This window comes from Geotrypetes seraphini, chromosome 8, assembly GCF_902459505.1.
Source record: "Geotrypetes seraphini chromosome 8, aGeoSer1.1, whole genome shotgun sequence".
Classification (NCBI taxonomy): domain Eukaryota; kingdom Metazoa; phylum Chordata; class Amphibia; order Gymnophiona; family Dermophiidae; genus Geotrypetes; species Geotrypetes seraphini.
In genome coordinates this window covers 135343195-135356857 of record NC_047091.1, presented here as the reverse complement: position 1 = coordinate 135356857, position 13663 = coordinate 135343195, and the positions used below count along the sequence as shown (strand labels likewise).

General features: G+C 47.3%; 1 protein-coding gene across 5 annotated transcripts in view; it reads right to left on the bottom strand.

Moving 5' to 3' along the window:
* Positions 1-13291, bottom strand: part of YPEL1 (yippee like 1) — a 159029-nt gene extending 145738 nt beyond the window's left edge. The window contains exons 1-2 of one of the 5 annotated variants that reach the window (XM_033956880.1): positions 12650-13291; positions 10986-11126 (exon numbers count right to left, since the gene is read on the bottom strand). The gene's annotated coding sequence lies outside the window, so the exon portion shown is untranslated. Of the gene's footprint in view, positions 1-10985; positions 12611-12649 lie in introns of those variants that run through there. The other 4 variants (XM_033956877.1, XM_033956879.1, XM_033956881.1 and 1 more) reach the window with 4 other exon arrangements.
* Positions 13292-13663: the final 372 nt, after the last annotated feature.

Here is a 13663-nt window from a genome sequence, read left to right as displayed (position 1 = left end):
ACCAAGCAGCATCATGGGGTAAAGACCTAGAACAATTGCTTTTGCCCACTACTTATGGGGAATTTAGGAAATGTCTAAAAACACACTTGTTCCTAAAGCATCTAGACAACTGATTTATCCTCTCTTCTCTCTCCCCTCTATAGCGATTAACTTGTCCTTTTGATCACTCTCTCCTCAACAATGAATTTCCTGTCCTATTAATTCTCTTTCTTCCTTCCCTCTTAAAGTCAATTTCATTTTGTTACCTTTGCTTAATCTTCTGTAAACCGCATAGAACTTCACGGTATTGCGGTATATAAGCTGTTATTATTATTATCATCAGTAACGCAGCACACGGAAGGCCCCGAAGCAGCCAGTTTAGAGTGCTGCTGGCCCAACGCTGCTCTGGAGGAAGGTATTTATGGCTTGTGGTCAGCGGGATTCAGATAGGAGGGAAGGATGGAGGGTCAACGGGGGTTCAGCTGCGCAGCGGGGACAGGTGCTCAAGGGTTCTGCTGCACAAGGGATGGGAGGGAGGGAATGATAGAAGCTGGGCAATGGTTTTGCAGCACAGGGGGATGGAGGGATAGAAAGATGCTGCAGAGGGAAGGCAGAAGGGGATGGGTGAGAGGGGAGGAAAGATGTTGCACATGTGGGGGAAAAGAAAGAGGAAGAATTGGGGTGAAGGAGAAGAAGGGAGAACATAAGAATTGCCACTGCTGGGTCAGACCAGCAGTCCATCATGCCCAGCAGTCCGCTCATGCGGCGGCCCTCTGGTCAAAGACCAGCGCCCTTACTGAGACTAGCCATATCAGTGTACGTTCTTGTTTAGCAGGAACTTGTCTAACTTTGTCTTGAATCCCTGGAGGGTGTTTTCCCCTATGACAGACTCTGGAAGAGCATTCCAGTTTTCTACCACTCTCTGGGTGAAGAACTTCCTTATGTTTGAATGGAATCTATCCCCTTTCAACTTTAGAGAGTGCCCTCTTGTTCTTCCTACCTTGGAGTGGGTGAACAACCTGTCAGCGAAGAGGTTACAATCAAAGTCAACAATACAATCTTACATAATGAAAGAATTGGAAAACTATATAGGTACAGCTCCTAGGGGGTGCTCCTGCGATCCCCTTTTATATGGGGGAGAGGTGTTAAAAAAAAAAAGATCATCCCAGGGTGTTATATACCCTACAGTGTTCTCCCCAGAAATTTTTACCAGCCGGGTGGCATGAAAAAGTAGCCGGGTGGGGTGGGAAAAATGAACCCCCTTTTTTACTAAGGTGCGCTAGCATTTTTAGCACACGCAAACCCCCGCGCTAAGCGAGAAAACTAAAGCCAGCTCAATGCTGGCGTTAGCATCTAGTGCACGTGGTAATTCTGCGTGCGCTAAGCACACCCTAAAACCACTATCGCAACTTAGTAAAAGGAGCCCTAAATGTGTACTATTTTTTATTAGTTTATTATTATTTTCCAATGCTCAATATGATTTCCTTTTTTAAGATTTGACACTTGTGCCAGAATATTTTTACTAAATTTAAGAAGTATCCAATTCTAGATGGGAATAATTAGATATTTGCCCTCTTTCAAATGGTATAGAGGTTTAAAAAAGGGAAAGACGTTAATGAAGTCATTAGGTTCAATCTAGCCATTTATTTCTGCATGAATTTAAACAACTAACAAAAAAAAGATAAATATAGTTCATCCAGTCATATAAGAAATGGTTCTACAGCAGGTGTGCCCACACTTTTTTGGCTTGCGAGCTACTTTTAAAATGACCAAGTCAAAATAATCTACCAACAATAAAATTTTAAAAAACACAAAGCACACTGTACGCAGAGAAAATGTCAGTAAGAAAGGAGGGAGGGGGCATGAACTTGGGGACATAGCATGGAAGGATAGAAGGAAAGAGATGCTGAGGTGGAGGAGGGAATAGAAAGGGAAAATTGTTGAGCATGGGTGTGAGGGAAAGAAATGGTGTACATGGGGAAAGGAAGAAAGAGAATGTTGGGCATGTTGGTGGGAGAGGAGTAAGGTAGAGAAAGATGAGAGGGAGAAATGTTGGATGTGGTGTTGGAGAGGGAACAGTGGGACAGATGCAAGAGAGAAGAATGTTGGACCTGGTGGTGGAGGGAATGGAGGAAGAGATGTCGCATGGTTCTGGAGAGAGGTAATAGAAGGAGAAATGTTGGGCATGGGGCTGGTGGACAGGGGTAAAAGATGCTGCACACAGTCCTGGGGAGATGAGAGAGGGAAAAATGTTGGATGTGGCAGTAGAAGGAGTTGGAGCGATATATCCTGGATCCCTCTATCTTTCTTTCTTCACTCCCTTTACAGCAAGGGAAGGAATGAGAGAGAGATGGTGGACATAGCACATGGGGGTGGAGGAGAGAGGAAGAAATGCTGTGCAAAGTGGGGAGGGGTAAAAGAGTGTGCTTTGTGTAGTTTAATTTTGTGGTTACCATTATGTATTATTAATAAGATTATATTGTGTGTATGTGAAAAATGAATGGAAGAAATGGCATTTACAATTAGTACTATTATTAGTATGGCGGCTGGGTCTGGGGTGGAGCCTGGGCAGTGCTTTTGGGCCCCCCAAACAAAAAAGCATTCCACTAACTGGACCTAGTGTGGGAGGAGAGATGGTAGACCTGCTGGGAGGAAGGGGGACGAATAACCGCATCCCAGAAATTTTGGCATAATTTTGCATTTTCAATTTTAAAAATCCTTATCTCCAAGATGCAAACCGAGCTATTTTCTACACATAGCTATTTAAGTTTTTGCATACAGGCCCCTTATATTAGCTTTTTCACTCCTTTATATTCATATGACACAAGTTCACCATTTTTTAAGTTTTCTCTCCCTCTTTTTTTTTTTTTGTGCACTCAGCATCTTGAACATCCCTGTTTACTGAGTAGACATACAAATTTTGGTTAGAAATGATTCACAATTACTATGCTAACAAGAACTAAACAAACTTTAAATAACTTTACAGTAACTTCAAATCCTGGGGAGAAAAAAATACCACAGTACTACTGTACCTGCACATTTTTTCCAGTAACAAATTATTAAATATAAAATAATATCAAAATATATCCACAAATGAATTTTGGCCCTTTGAAACCTAGTAATCAGTCATATCAATCATGGAGTAATATGTCACTCACACCCCTATAAGTACAAGGCCAGACCAGTCCACCTGACTTCTACTACCGGCAACCCCCTCGCACAATGATGTCACCTACTCGAGCTCCCGGAGGTTCCTTGTTCGCTACAACATAGGTGTGGGACAGTGTGGTAGAGAGTGCGAGGTCTGATTTGTTCAGTGTCCTGTCCTGCACCATAGGCATCCTGCGCTGCGGTGAAGTTTCCAAGCGAGAGAAGGGAAGGCTTCCCTTGCGCCGTGACTTTTTTTGCGTCATTAGGCATAGGTCAGCGACGGATGAAAACTTACAACTTGCTTCGGGCCTTCCTCGTTGCCGGGTCCTGCCTTCGCGGAAACAGAAAGTAGGCAGGACCTGGCAGTGAGAAAGGCCAAAAGCAAGTTGTAAGTTTCCATCCGTCGTTAACCAGTTTCCTGCCTGTCTCCTGCCTTAGCCCGTAGCGAACTCATGCTTCGGGGTTCTAAGGTGTGCGTGCCGGCTTCCCCCCTGCCCTGGGACGTAACTTCCGGTTTCGTAGGGAAGCCGGCACGCATACCTTATAGCCCCGAAGCATGAGTTCGCATCTCCAAGCCAGTGAGAGATGGTATTTTGGGGGAATTTTTTTATGTTGAGCGGCAGCAACAGCAGGATTCCTGATAGATGACAGCTGGGCGGTAATCTAAATTAGCTGGGCGGACCGCCCGGTTAAAAAGCCCTGGGGAGAACACTTCACTAGGTACGCCACTGAAAATCGTCTCTAATAGTCCAGAAGTAACGGCAACATTTCCTGCAGAGGATCATGCCAAGGATTTAAAAGATCTAAAAGGAGGGGGGCATGGCCGTGCAGAGAGCAGAGAAGGCGCGTTTTCCTTGAGCTCCGCTGTTCTTCCCCTGTTTTGGCCTCCCTGAACCATATTCAGCAAATATATCCACGATCGAGCGTTTCCTCCTGTTTCCTTGGGGCTTTATGGAAAAATTCCTGCAAAAAGGGAGTGTGGATATGGCCGCGAAGGCAGGTAGAAAAGAGCGTGAGCACACGAAATTGGGGCCAAGCATGGAAGGAAAAATGGCGAGCTTGGGCGGATATGATCACGCGCCTCACAGAGGCAGTAGTGCTAGCGCTGGGAACACGCTTAGATAAAGTGCAAGAATCCTTGGCGACTCTTTCCACGACGGTGGCGGAGTTTAACACGCGTGTCTCCGAGGTTGAGCAGCGGGTCAGCACCGCGGAGGACTCCCTCACCACAATGCAGGCGGAGATCCAGCACCTACAGCGCAAAGTGGGGCAATGTGAGGAGAAGCTGGAAGATCTGGAGAACCGCTCCAGACGGAACAATTTGCGCCTGGTGGAGGTCCCAGAAACAGTATCGGATGGAGACCTACTGACTACACTGGAAGCATGGCTGACGAAGGAGCTGCTGGCTACGCAGGGCCTGGGCCCCCTGCGTATCAAAAGAGTGCACCGTTTGGGCAGGAGGCAGGAGGACATGACCAGGCCGCGAGTGGTGATCCTCCGTATCCTCAATTTTGCTATCAAAGATCTTCTACTCCGTACTTATCGTCAAAAAAAGGACTTACAGTTCCAGAACCAGCGTATCCTGATCTTCCAGGACTATTCTGCACAGGTGGCATCTCTCCGTCGGGGCTTTTCGACTGTCTGCAAGCAACTCACTGAGAAAAAGCTGCGCTTCACTTTGCAATTTCCTGCCAAGCTCCGGGTGCTCCATGATGGTCAACTATTTCTCTTTGAGACTAGTGATGCTGCCCGGGCGCAAGTTCTTAAGTGGTATCCTGATCTGGAGCCAAGCACTTGATGGACTCTGATTGTGTCTTGTGGTTTCTTTTTGATATGAGTGGGGGAACACCCATGGGGAGCAGGAGGTGTTCCCATTGAGACACGCTGGTTCATTTTATTATGGTTATACCTTTCTGGGGTCACTTTTGTTTGTTATGGTCACTGTTTTATTGCTCTTTGTTCCAGTTTATTGTTGGCTCATGCCATGATGGGATTCTGCGTCTTCTTTTTTTTTTCTATGCTCTTTTCACCTGGGGTGCTGCTCTTGTCCCCAATGTTTGCCCCTTGGCTCTTCTCTTCTTCTTCTTGCTTTTTGCTGCTTGGTCTCTGTCTGGGAGGCTGAAGGGGGGAGGGACTTTGGGCCCTTTGGTGTACCCTCTTCTGGAGTGGTGTCAGGGGGGAACTGGGAGGGGGGAGCTGGGCTTGGGTGTGGGGGTTGGGGGGGAGGGAGGAGGGTCTGGTCTTGTGTGGGCCTGTAGGGGATTAGGAGGGGGGAGTTGGGGTTGGTGAGGGATAGTGGATGGAGGGGTGGGGGGTCTGGATCTGTGTGGTTATTGGTGGGATGCGTTTGTGTGTGTGCTGGATGTGTGACTGCCGGGAGGTGGGCTGGGACTCTCGGCAGGAGTTCTCTACTCTTTTGTTTTGCGGACCTTTTTGGTTTTTTCTCTGAATGACACCTAAACGGGGAGTGCGCTGTGTGACGTGGAATGTGTCTGGCATTAACTCTCCGATAAAGAGAACAAAGATTTTGCAGCATTTAGCTCGACATCAGGCAGATATAGTGGGACTGCAGGAGACTAAGCTTTCCGAGAAGGAACATGGTAAGTTGAGACAGTCCTGGGTGGGGCAATATTATTCTGCTTCATCTTCTAAGGCTAAGGCCGGGGTGGCTTTGCTGCTTCATAGGTCTGTACCTTTTGTTCAGTCCCGGGTCATTTCGGATCCGGAGGGTCACTATGTACTGGTTCAGGGTACGTTGTATCAGCGCCCTGTTCTTTTGATGTCAGTGTATGCTCCCAACACTGCTCAGCGGTCCTTTTATAAAAAGCTCTTGGGGGTACCTCTGTCCTTGACTCCGCTACCTGGGACCCACAAAATATTCCTGGGGGATTTTAACTCTATCCTGGATCCTGTTCTGGATTCTTCCAGGGGGACCTTTCAGTCATCTGGGCTGAATGCTTGGATGCAGGTTTTGGATGTGGTAGATGTCTGGAGAACGCTCCATCCTGGAGAGAGGGATTTTACTCATACTTCCAAAGTACATGATTCCTCTTCTAGAATAGACTATGTCTTTCTCTCCCATTCCTCCTTCTACGCAGTTAATCAGGCTGAGATTGGGGTATTGGTCATACTATGGTATGGATGGATGTCAGTCTTGCTGATGGACCTCCTGCTGGGGGTGGGCGCTGGCGTTTTCCGGTAGCGCTCTACTCTGACCCTGATTTCAAACGGTATTTAGAGCTGCAGTGGCGGGAGTATGTGGAATTCAATGGGGTGCATGCGGGTGATGGAGCTCTTTTTTGGGAGGCCGCTAAGGTGGTGCTCCTTGGGGCTGTGTTGGCCTATTGTGCCCGCCGGAAGAAAATGTTGGCGGCAAAGATTCTGGCTCTCGAGCGCAGAGTGCGGGAGAGCAGGCTTTTTAGTATTGCATTCCCCAACTCTATCCCATAAACGTGAGTTTCAGGTGGCTCAGGCAGCGCTCCATGCCCTCCTGCATGAAAGAGCACACAAATCGCTCTTTTATTATAAATATCGCCTTCATAGGTTTGGTAATCACCCGGGCAGAATGTTGGCCCAACTGACTAGGGCGCGGAGGGGTTCCTCCTCCATCACCTCTCTTAAGGACACCGGGGGGCAGCTGGTTACAGCTCAGCTGGTTACAGCTCAGCCTCAACTTGAAAAGCTTTTTGTCACCTTTTATAGCTCTCTTTATAAGGCGGAGGTGGTGGACCAGGAATCTTCGATTCAGGCATATTTAGACTCGCTACCCTTGCCCCAGCTCTCGGACACCGACAGAGCGAGTTTGGTCTCCCCTATTACCAGGGAGGAGGTCTTGGGGGTTATTAAAACCTTACCTCTCTGTAAATCTCCGGGTCCGGATGGCTTCGGCGGGGAATTTTATCGCCTCTTGCAGGTGTTTGTGGCTGATCCGTTGAGACGGTATTATGAACGGGCAGTGGATGGTGGTTCCTTTCCTCCTGGTTCAAATCAGGCGTTGATAACTGTACTGCCTAAACCGGGTAAGGACCCTCTTTTGGTGGAGTCTTATTGGCCCATTTCGCTTATCAACATTGATCTTAAAATATTAGCCCGGATACTGGCTAACCGGTTGGCCCCGCTTGTCCCTTCCCTGGTGGGTGTACACCAGGTGGGTTTTGTGAAGGGTCGTCAGGCAGGTCATAATGTTCGGAAGCTCTTGCTTGCTTTAGCTCATTGTGATTCTCGACGGCAGCCCGCATTGGCTATTAGTTTTGACTCCGAAAAGGCCTTTGATCGGGTTGAGTTGGCCTTCCTCTTCCCGTTGCTACTCCGATACGGGGTAGATGGATTTTATATGAGAGCTCTTTGTGCTCTATATTCTAATCCCGAGGCTGCTGTGCTGGTCAACAGGATAGCTTCTCCGGTCTTTTCCTTGCGGTGGGGTACTCGGCAGGGTTGCCCCTTGTCCCCTTTGCTTTATATTTTATTTTGGAACCCCTATTACTTTGTATTCGCACTCATCCCTTGCTCGCGGTTGTGGAGATGAGAGATTCTTCTCTGCGTAGTTTGGCTTTTGCAGATGACATTATGATTCTTTTGACTGATCCGGTCTCGCACCTTTCTTTACTGTTAGAGTTGTTTCGGAAGTTTGGGGAGCTTTCGGGTCTTAAACTCAATGTGTCTAAGTCTTCATCTACGCATCTCTCACCTGTGGTCGGACTTCCCTCTGAAGGAGGCTTCGTCACAGGTGAAATATTTGGGTGTTCTTATACCTACCTCTTTGGCGCGCCTTTATGAGCTTAATGTCCGGCCTCTGCTTCGGTCCTCTGTCGAGAGCCTGCGCTTATGGGGTGCCTTGCGGGTCGTGTCTTTTTATACAATATGATGATTGTGCCACGGTGGCTCTATCTGCTGCAGACTCTACCGATCTGGTTGCGACGCAGGGATTTGGAGGAGCTGTACCGTGCCCTGCGGATCTTTCTGTGGCGGGGATGGAGGCCTCGTTTGCCCCTTCGCGTTCTGATGATGTCGGAGGTGCAGGGGGGTTTCGGTCTTTTAGACCTTCGAGCTTATAACTTGGCTTGTGGCTTACCCCAGATTCGGGATTGGTGTCTGGAGAGTTCCTCCTTTCTGACTTTTTCCGTGGACAGGGACTTCTTGTCCCATGTCTATGAATTGTTCTTGTTGCATGCCCCTTCGGCCCGGTTAGACTCCTTTCAGAGGGGGCACGTGGTGTGGTCTTATATGAGACGTATCTGGAAACTGCTTTGTAAACACTTGGGGGTCAATTATAGTGTAACCCCAATGTTGCCCTTTGTGGGAAACGTGCAGTTTCGTCCTAGTAGTGAAAATCGAGTCTTCCAGCTTTGGCATGCGCATGGGGTACGTAGAGTGGGGGATGTGCTTACTGACAGGGGGATTCTTCTCTCTCCTACTGAGTTGGCGTCTGTCTATGGTTTGGATCGAGTGGATGCCTTTGGTTATTTGCAAGTTCGCCATTATATTAGTAGTCTCGGAGAGGCATCCTTGCGTGCTTCGGTGGCAAGGAGTCTTGGTTTGAGTTTAGGTTTGTGGGAGGATCCGGCTCCGCGTCTCTGTTACTTTGTAACCGCGTTGTTGTCTCCGTTGTCGACTGAGTGAGCTGATCTGTTAGCTGGGGCATGGAGCGCTGATCTAGGGTGCACTATCCCGTCCTCCTTGATTTCTCATTGTTTTGTCTTCTTGCGTGCTCTCTCCTTAAATATGCTCCACAGGGAGCAAGAATATAAATTCCTTCATAGAACGTACATTTCCCCGCAGAGGGCTTATCGAGCCGGCTTTGCCGATCATGCTTGTTGCCCCAAGTGCCCTGTGAGTTCTGCTACCCTGGGGCATATGTTCTGGGATTGCCCCCGGATACGGGCCTTCTGGCTGCAAGTGTGGACCTTTTTGTCCTCCTTCTCTCCTTCGTTGCCTGCATGCACCCCTTCTATAGTCCTCTTTCCCACTGCTCTGTTGGGCAGCGACTGTTGGTATTCAAGGCTCTCCTTTTAGCTAAGAAAGCCATTCTGGTTTCCTGGCGGGCTCCCCATGCTCCCTCCTTCTCTCAGTGGCATTTATCACTTTACGACTTGGCGCTCCTGGAGCGCAGGGTAGTGGGGATGCATGATGAGAGCCGGTAGACTAAATTTCAGGATGTGTGGGAGGGGTATTGGTTGTCTCTCCCGCACCGGGAGCGGAGTATGTTGCTGAATTACTAATATCTTGGGCTGTGGTGTTCTTGTCAGGGGTTGGGTGCTGTTTACCCTGATGTGCTGTCCACTTTAGCCTTTTTCTCTTTTCTTACTTTCATTATTCTGAATTCTTTCTTTTTCTCTTTGTTTTCCCATCTAACCACATGAGTGGGGGTGAATTTGGGAGGATTGGGGGTTGAGGGTTTGGGTTTTAGAGGGGGGTTATGGTAAAATCCTGTATTGGGCAATCTCTGGCCTCTTCACATCGGCTCTCTCCTGTATTATTGCTTTTGTGTTAACCGTTTGTCTTGTTTCAGAGCTTACTTGGGAGGTGCGGATGTGTTTTTGTCTCTTCTTCTTCTGTATGTTGTTGATTTTGCTCAATAAAGAAATATTATACACAAAAAAAAGATCTAAGAGTAGACACCTCACCACTTCAGACAAGCCTTGGTCTGCATTGGAACCTAAAGAAAGACATGTACGCAGTACTCCAGGTGAGGGCGCACCATGGTCTGGTACAGCGGCATGATAACCTTCTCCAATCTGTTCATAATCCCCTTCTTTATCATTCCTAGCATTCTGTTCGCCCCCACCGCACATTGCGTTGACGAGATGATCATGTATATGAAAAAAAAATAAGCCTTACCCAAAAATAAGATCTAGTGCATTTTTTGGGCCCAAAATGAATACAAGACACTGTCTTATTTTCGGGGAAACACAGTAGTACCTAGCAAAACCCCAAATTGTAACAACATTCCATGCTACCATCCAGGGCAAGCAGTGGCTTCCTCCATGTCTGTCTCAATAACAGACTATGGACTTTTCCTCCAGGAAATTGTCCAAACTTTTCTTAAAATCAGTTACATTAACTGCTCTCAGCCCAACCTGTGGCAACACATTCCAGAGCTTAACTATTGAGTGAAAAAATATTTCCTCCTATTGATTTTAAAAGTATTTTCCTGTAACTTCATGGTGTCCCCTAGTTTTTAAATTATAAACTCTTTAAAACCATGCAAACTATACCCTAAAAATCTAACCCAATGACAATCATTTACATAAAATTACTATTTCTTAGTCTATACCACGAAAAAATATTGACAACTGGATGCTTAAGAAACACATTATTTACTACATTATCGGAAATACCAAGCCGTGCTAAATGTTTTCATACGAAAATTAGAGACTGGTGCTAAACTGCACGAATCCACAACTTTTAGCCAGTTTTACTTGATTCTTCTTTTAAGGGGGCTGAATTTGTTGGCCAAGTATTATCGGAGAACCAATCAAAAAACAGTATGGGCGGTCCTATATCCGCTCCCGGATGTGTAAACAAACACTGCCTTGAAGCACGTTGAGCATGTGCAGAACAGAACACTATCCCCTAAGAGTGTGACATTTAAATGTGGCCTCTGCTATAATGCACCACCACATATCTACAAAAAAATAAAATAAAATAAAAATCTAGGTTCACGGTTCTATTTTACCGTTCTGTCACTTGATCCCTAGCCCAGGGTCTTTAAAAATGCATCCCATTCTTAAAATGGCTAATATTTTCAGTAGAATTATATCTATCTTCATACCAATTGCATGCTTAATTATTCCAACAATAATACGACTAAGCTACTTTCAAACGTTTACAATCTTTTAAAAAAATAAACATCTTACCTTGTGAAAAACCAAAAGCTTTCGAAACCCCCGCGGCTACTTGGTACAAGTCGATACTCTGGTTCTTTAACTAATTGCTGCATGAAGAAGCAAGTTGTCGGAAATCCCGTGGTCCAATTTACGACCCACGAATATATTTATCTACGGACATTGTTTAGTAGTCAGCAAACAAAAGGCTTAAATCTAGCAGCCTCAAAGACATCACATTTTAATTGATATTGAAAAAGCCATATCCATATAACAGGACATTATGAATTATAAAATAATCCTTAATTTACCAAGAAAGGGCAGTGAATCATTTAGCAAATCAAATTAGAGTTTGTCCTTATAGCAAAAAAGGAAGAACGGCGGCCTGTTAATGTATCAGGAAAAATCCTCATTTTCGGCTAATTCTATCTGCAAAATTCTACCCTGCTCTGAAACTTTAAAGAATCATCTTTCAGCCTATTATTTCCCTCAAGGAAATCCGACTTAAAACAAGTTTATTACGGAGCTGATAACATCCCTGCATCACGATAATAGAAGAGCACCGACCAGGTTTACAAACCCAAACTCTGCCAGAAATAGTAAGCATACAGTTAGAAAATCAGGGCAACTTTGAGATTATGTATATTGGTAAGATCTAAAAATAGACTGACTCAACAACCAGCCCACACAGTAGAGAGTGAAAAATTATACAGAACTGCGGGATCAAAATGGGGGGGGGGGGTTCTAAAATCATTCTCTTATGCAATGGTTTAGAACTAAGACAAAACCAAAATATCAGGGAAGAAACGCCTGCATACACTTTAGCTCAAGACCTTGAGTGGAAGGTACAGTTGCAAATAAAGTCCTTTTGGTATAGGCCATGTTTTGCAGTGCCTAGAGAACACTTACACGTTGCCCATAAAGCAGTAGTATTAAAAACAGACAAGATTCGTTTTTCTTTTCATTTTGAAATCGGTGTCCATAAGCTCCTACACGTTCGCTACCTCCTATGTTCCGTAACACATCCCATAAAAGACAAAGAAATTAATTGAACTGTTTGCAAGCTTCTCCCTCCCCACGTGTAACACACACCAAGCCTACCACAACTACGGCGACACCCCTTCTCTCACCACCCCACCATTCCTTCACCCAGTGCCACTGCTGATCAAAATGTCCAGAGCAAGGGTTGCTTTTGGTGCCCCCCTCCCCAATAGGGCTTGTATGTTTCCATACTCAGTTTCCTTTGCCTTGATTGGCGGCAATCGTATTGCTTACCCAATCCTTGTCACAGCCCTTGCATGTACCTTCCTATTCCTGTTACCCCAATTATTCAACTTTCCCCCAGGGGAAGAGAACATCTCTTTTAGAAGAAAGAGGGGAGAAAAACAACCTCTACCCACATACATACACACACACACAACAAACTTCCCAGTTGCTGAATTGTGGGAAGCGAAACGCTGGGCTGCCCTTATTCTCTACCCACACCTGCCCCTTTCCCCATTGTCAAGCCCCTATCTTCTCTACCCGCAATTGCTCCTTTCCGGAGTATAATACCCCCAGCATCTACCTTATCAGCCCGATCCCCGAATACAACCTATCCCTTGTCCGGTACACCCACCCCCATTCCCGCATCTGTCTGGGCACAGCATCTTCTGCCCTGGACGAGTACGGTGGGCCAGATAAATATGGTTACTCACTGCGCTGTTGTGTCCCCGCCGCCCTCCTCAGAAGCTCATTAAGGGAGCAGCGCGGAGTAACGAGGCCGGAGGGGGCCCCGGGGTCTCCCGCCCGCTCATTCATCATCCCCCTCCCGTGGCCTTGCTGAAACCCTTTCCGTCAGGAGAAAAGAAAGCCCCAACCTGCGGCCGTCACGTCCCGGCTCTGCGCCGCTTTCCTCCGCCGTCATAAACTGGCCGCCGGGCTCCGCGGGCCGTCCCTTCCCTCGGGGACCGGTACCGCGCGATACATTCTCCCCGCGCTCCGCTAGCCTTCCCTTTCTTCTGTGCCTCAGTTTGCGGCTGCGGCTTCAGGGTGCAAACGGCGGTTACTGGACAACTTTCACGGCCCAGCCGGCCGGGCCAATGACCGGGTGCCGCTGCTGCCGTCAGCGCCTACCCGCATCCAATGGGCGGCGCGCGCAAGACAGCCAGGGCCAATCCCGGACCTTGGGCGCCTCGAAACAAAGGATGTTTTTTTGCTAAAGAGGAGGGAAGACGGATAGCGAACGGCCGGGGAAATCGAGCAGCTTGTACCAGACAACGCGCGAGACGTAAAGGGAGGGAGCACGTGCCATTACAAAATAACAAGGGGGGGGAATAAGAATTCCAACTCTGATTGGTAAATCCAGTTGCCGACTAATGAAAAAAGGTTATGAGACCAATTGGGTGAGCACTGCTGGGCGGGAGCAAAATGGAAAGGGGCGTGGTCTTGGAAAGCTGTGGTGTTTTTTGATTCTTTTGCAGCCACAACAAGGGGCGCGCGCCTGACTGCGTGGGGAGGATGGAAGCGCGTGCGCTGGAGGCTGGAATAAACAACAGGCGCGTGACAAAGAGGTACCCGGCGCTGGGATAGAGTGTGTGCTCCTGTACAGTGGTATTGCCTCCCGTGAGCCTTACTTGCAATGAGGGCACGATTAAATAGGTAAACTAAGTAGGTACCTACGGCCCTGCTCTGTAGGAGAGGCTACTTTAGTAAATCAGTAGCGCCTGAGG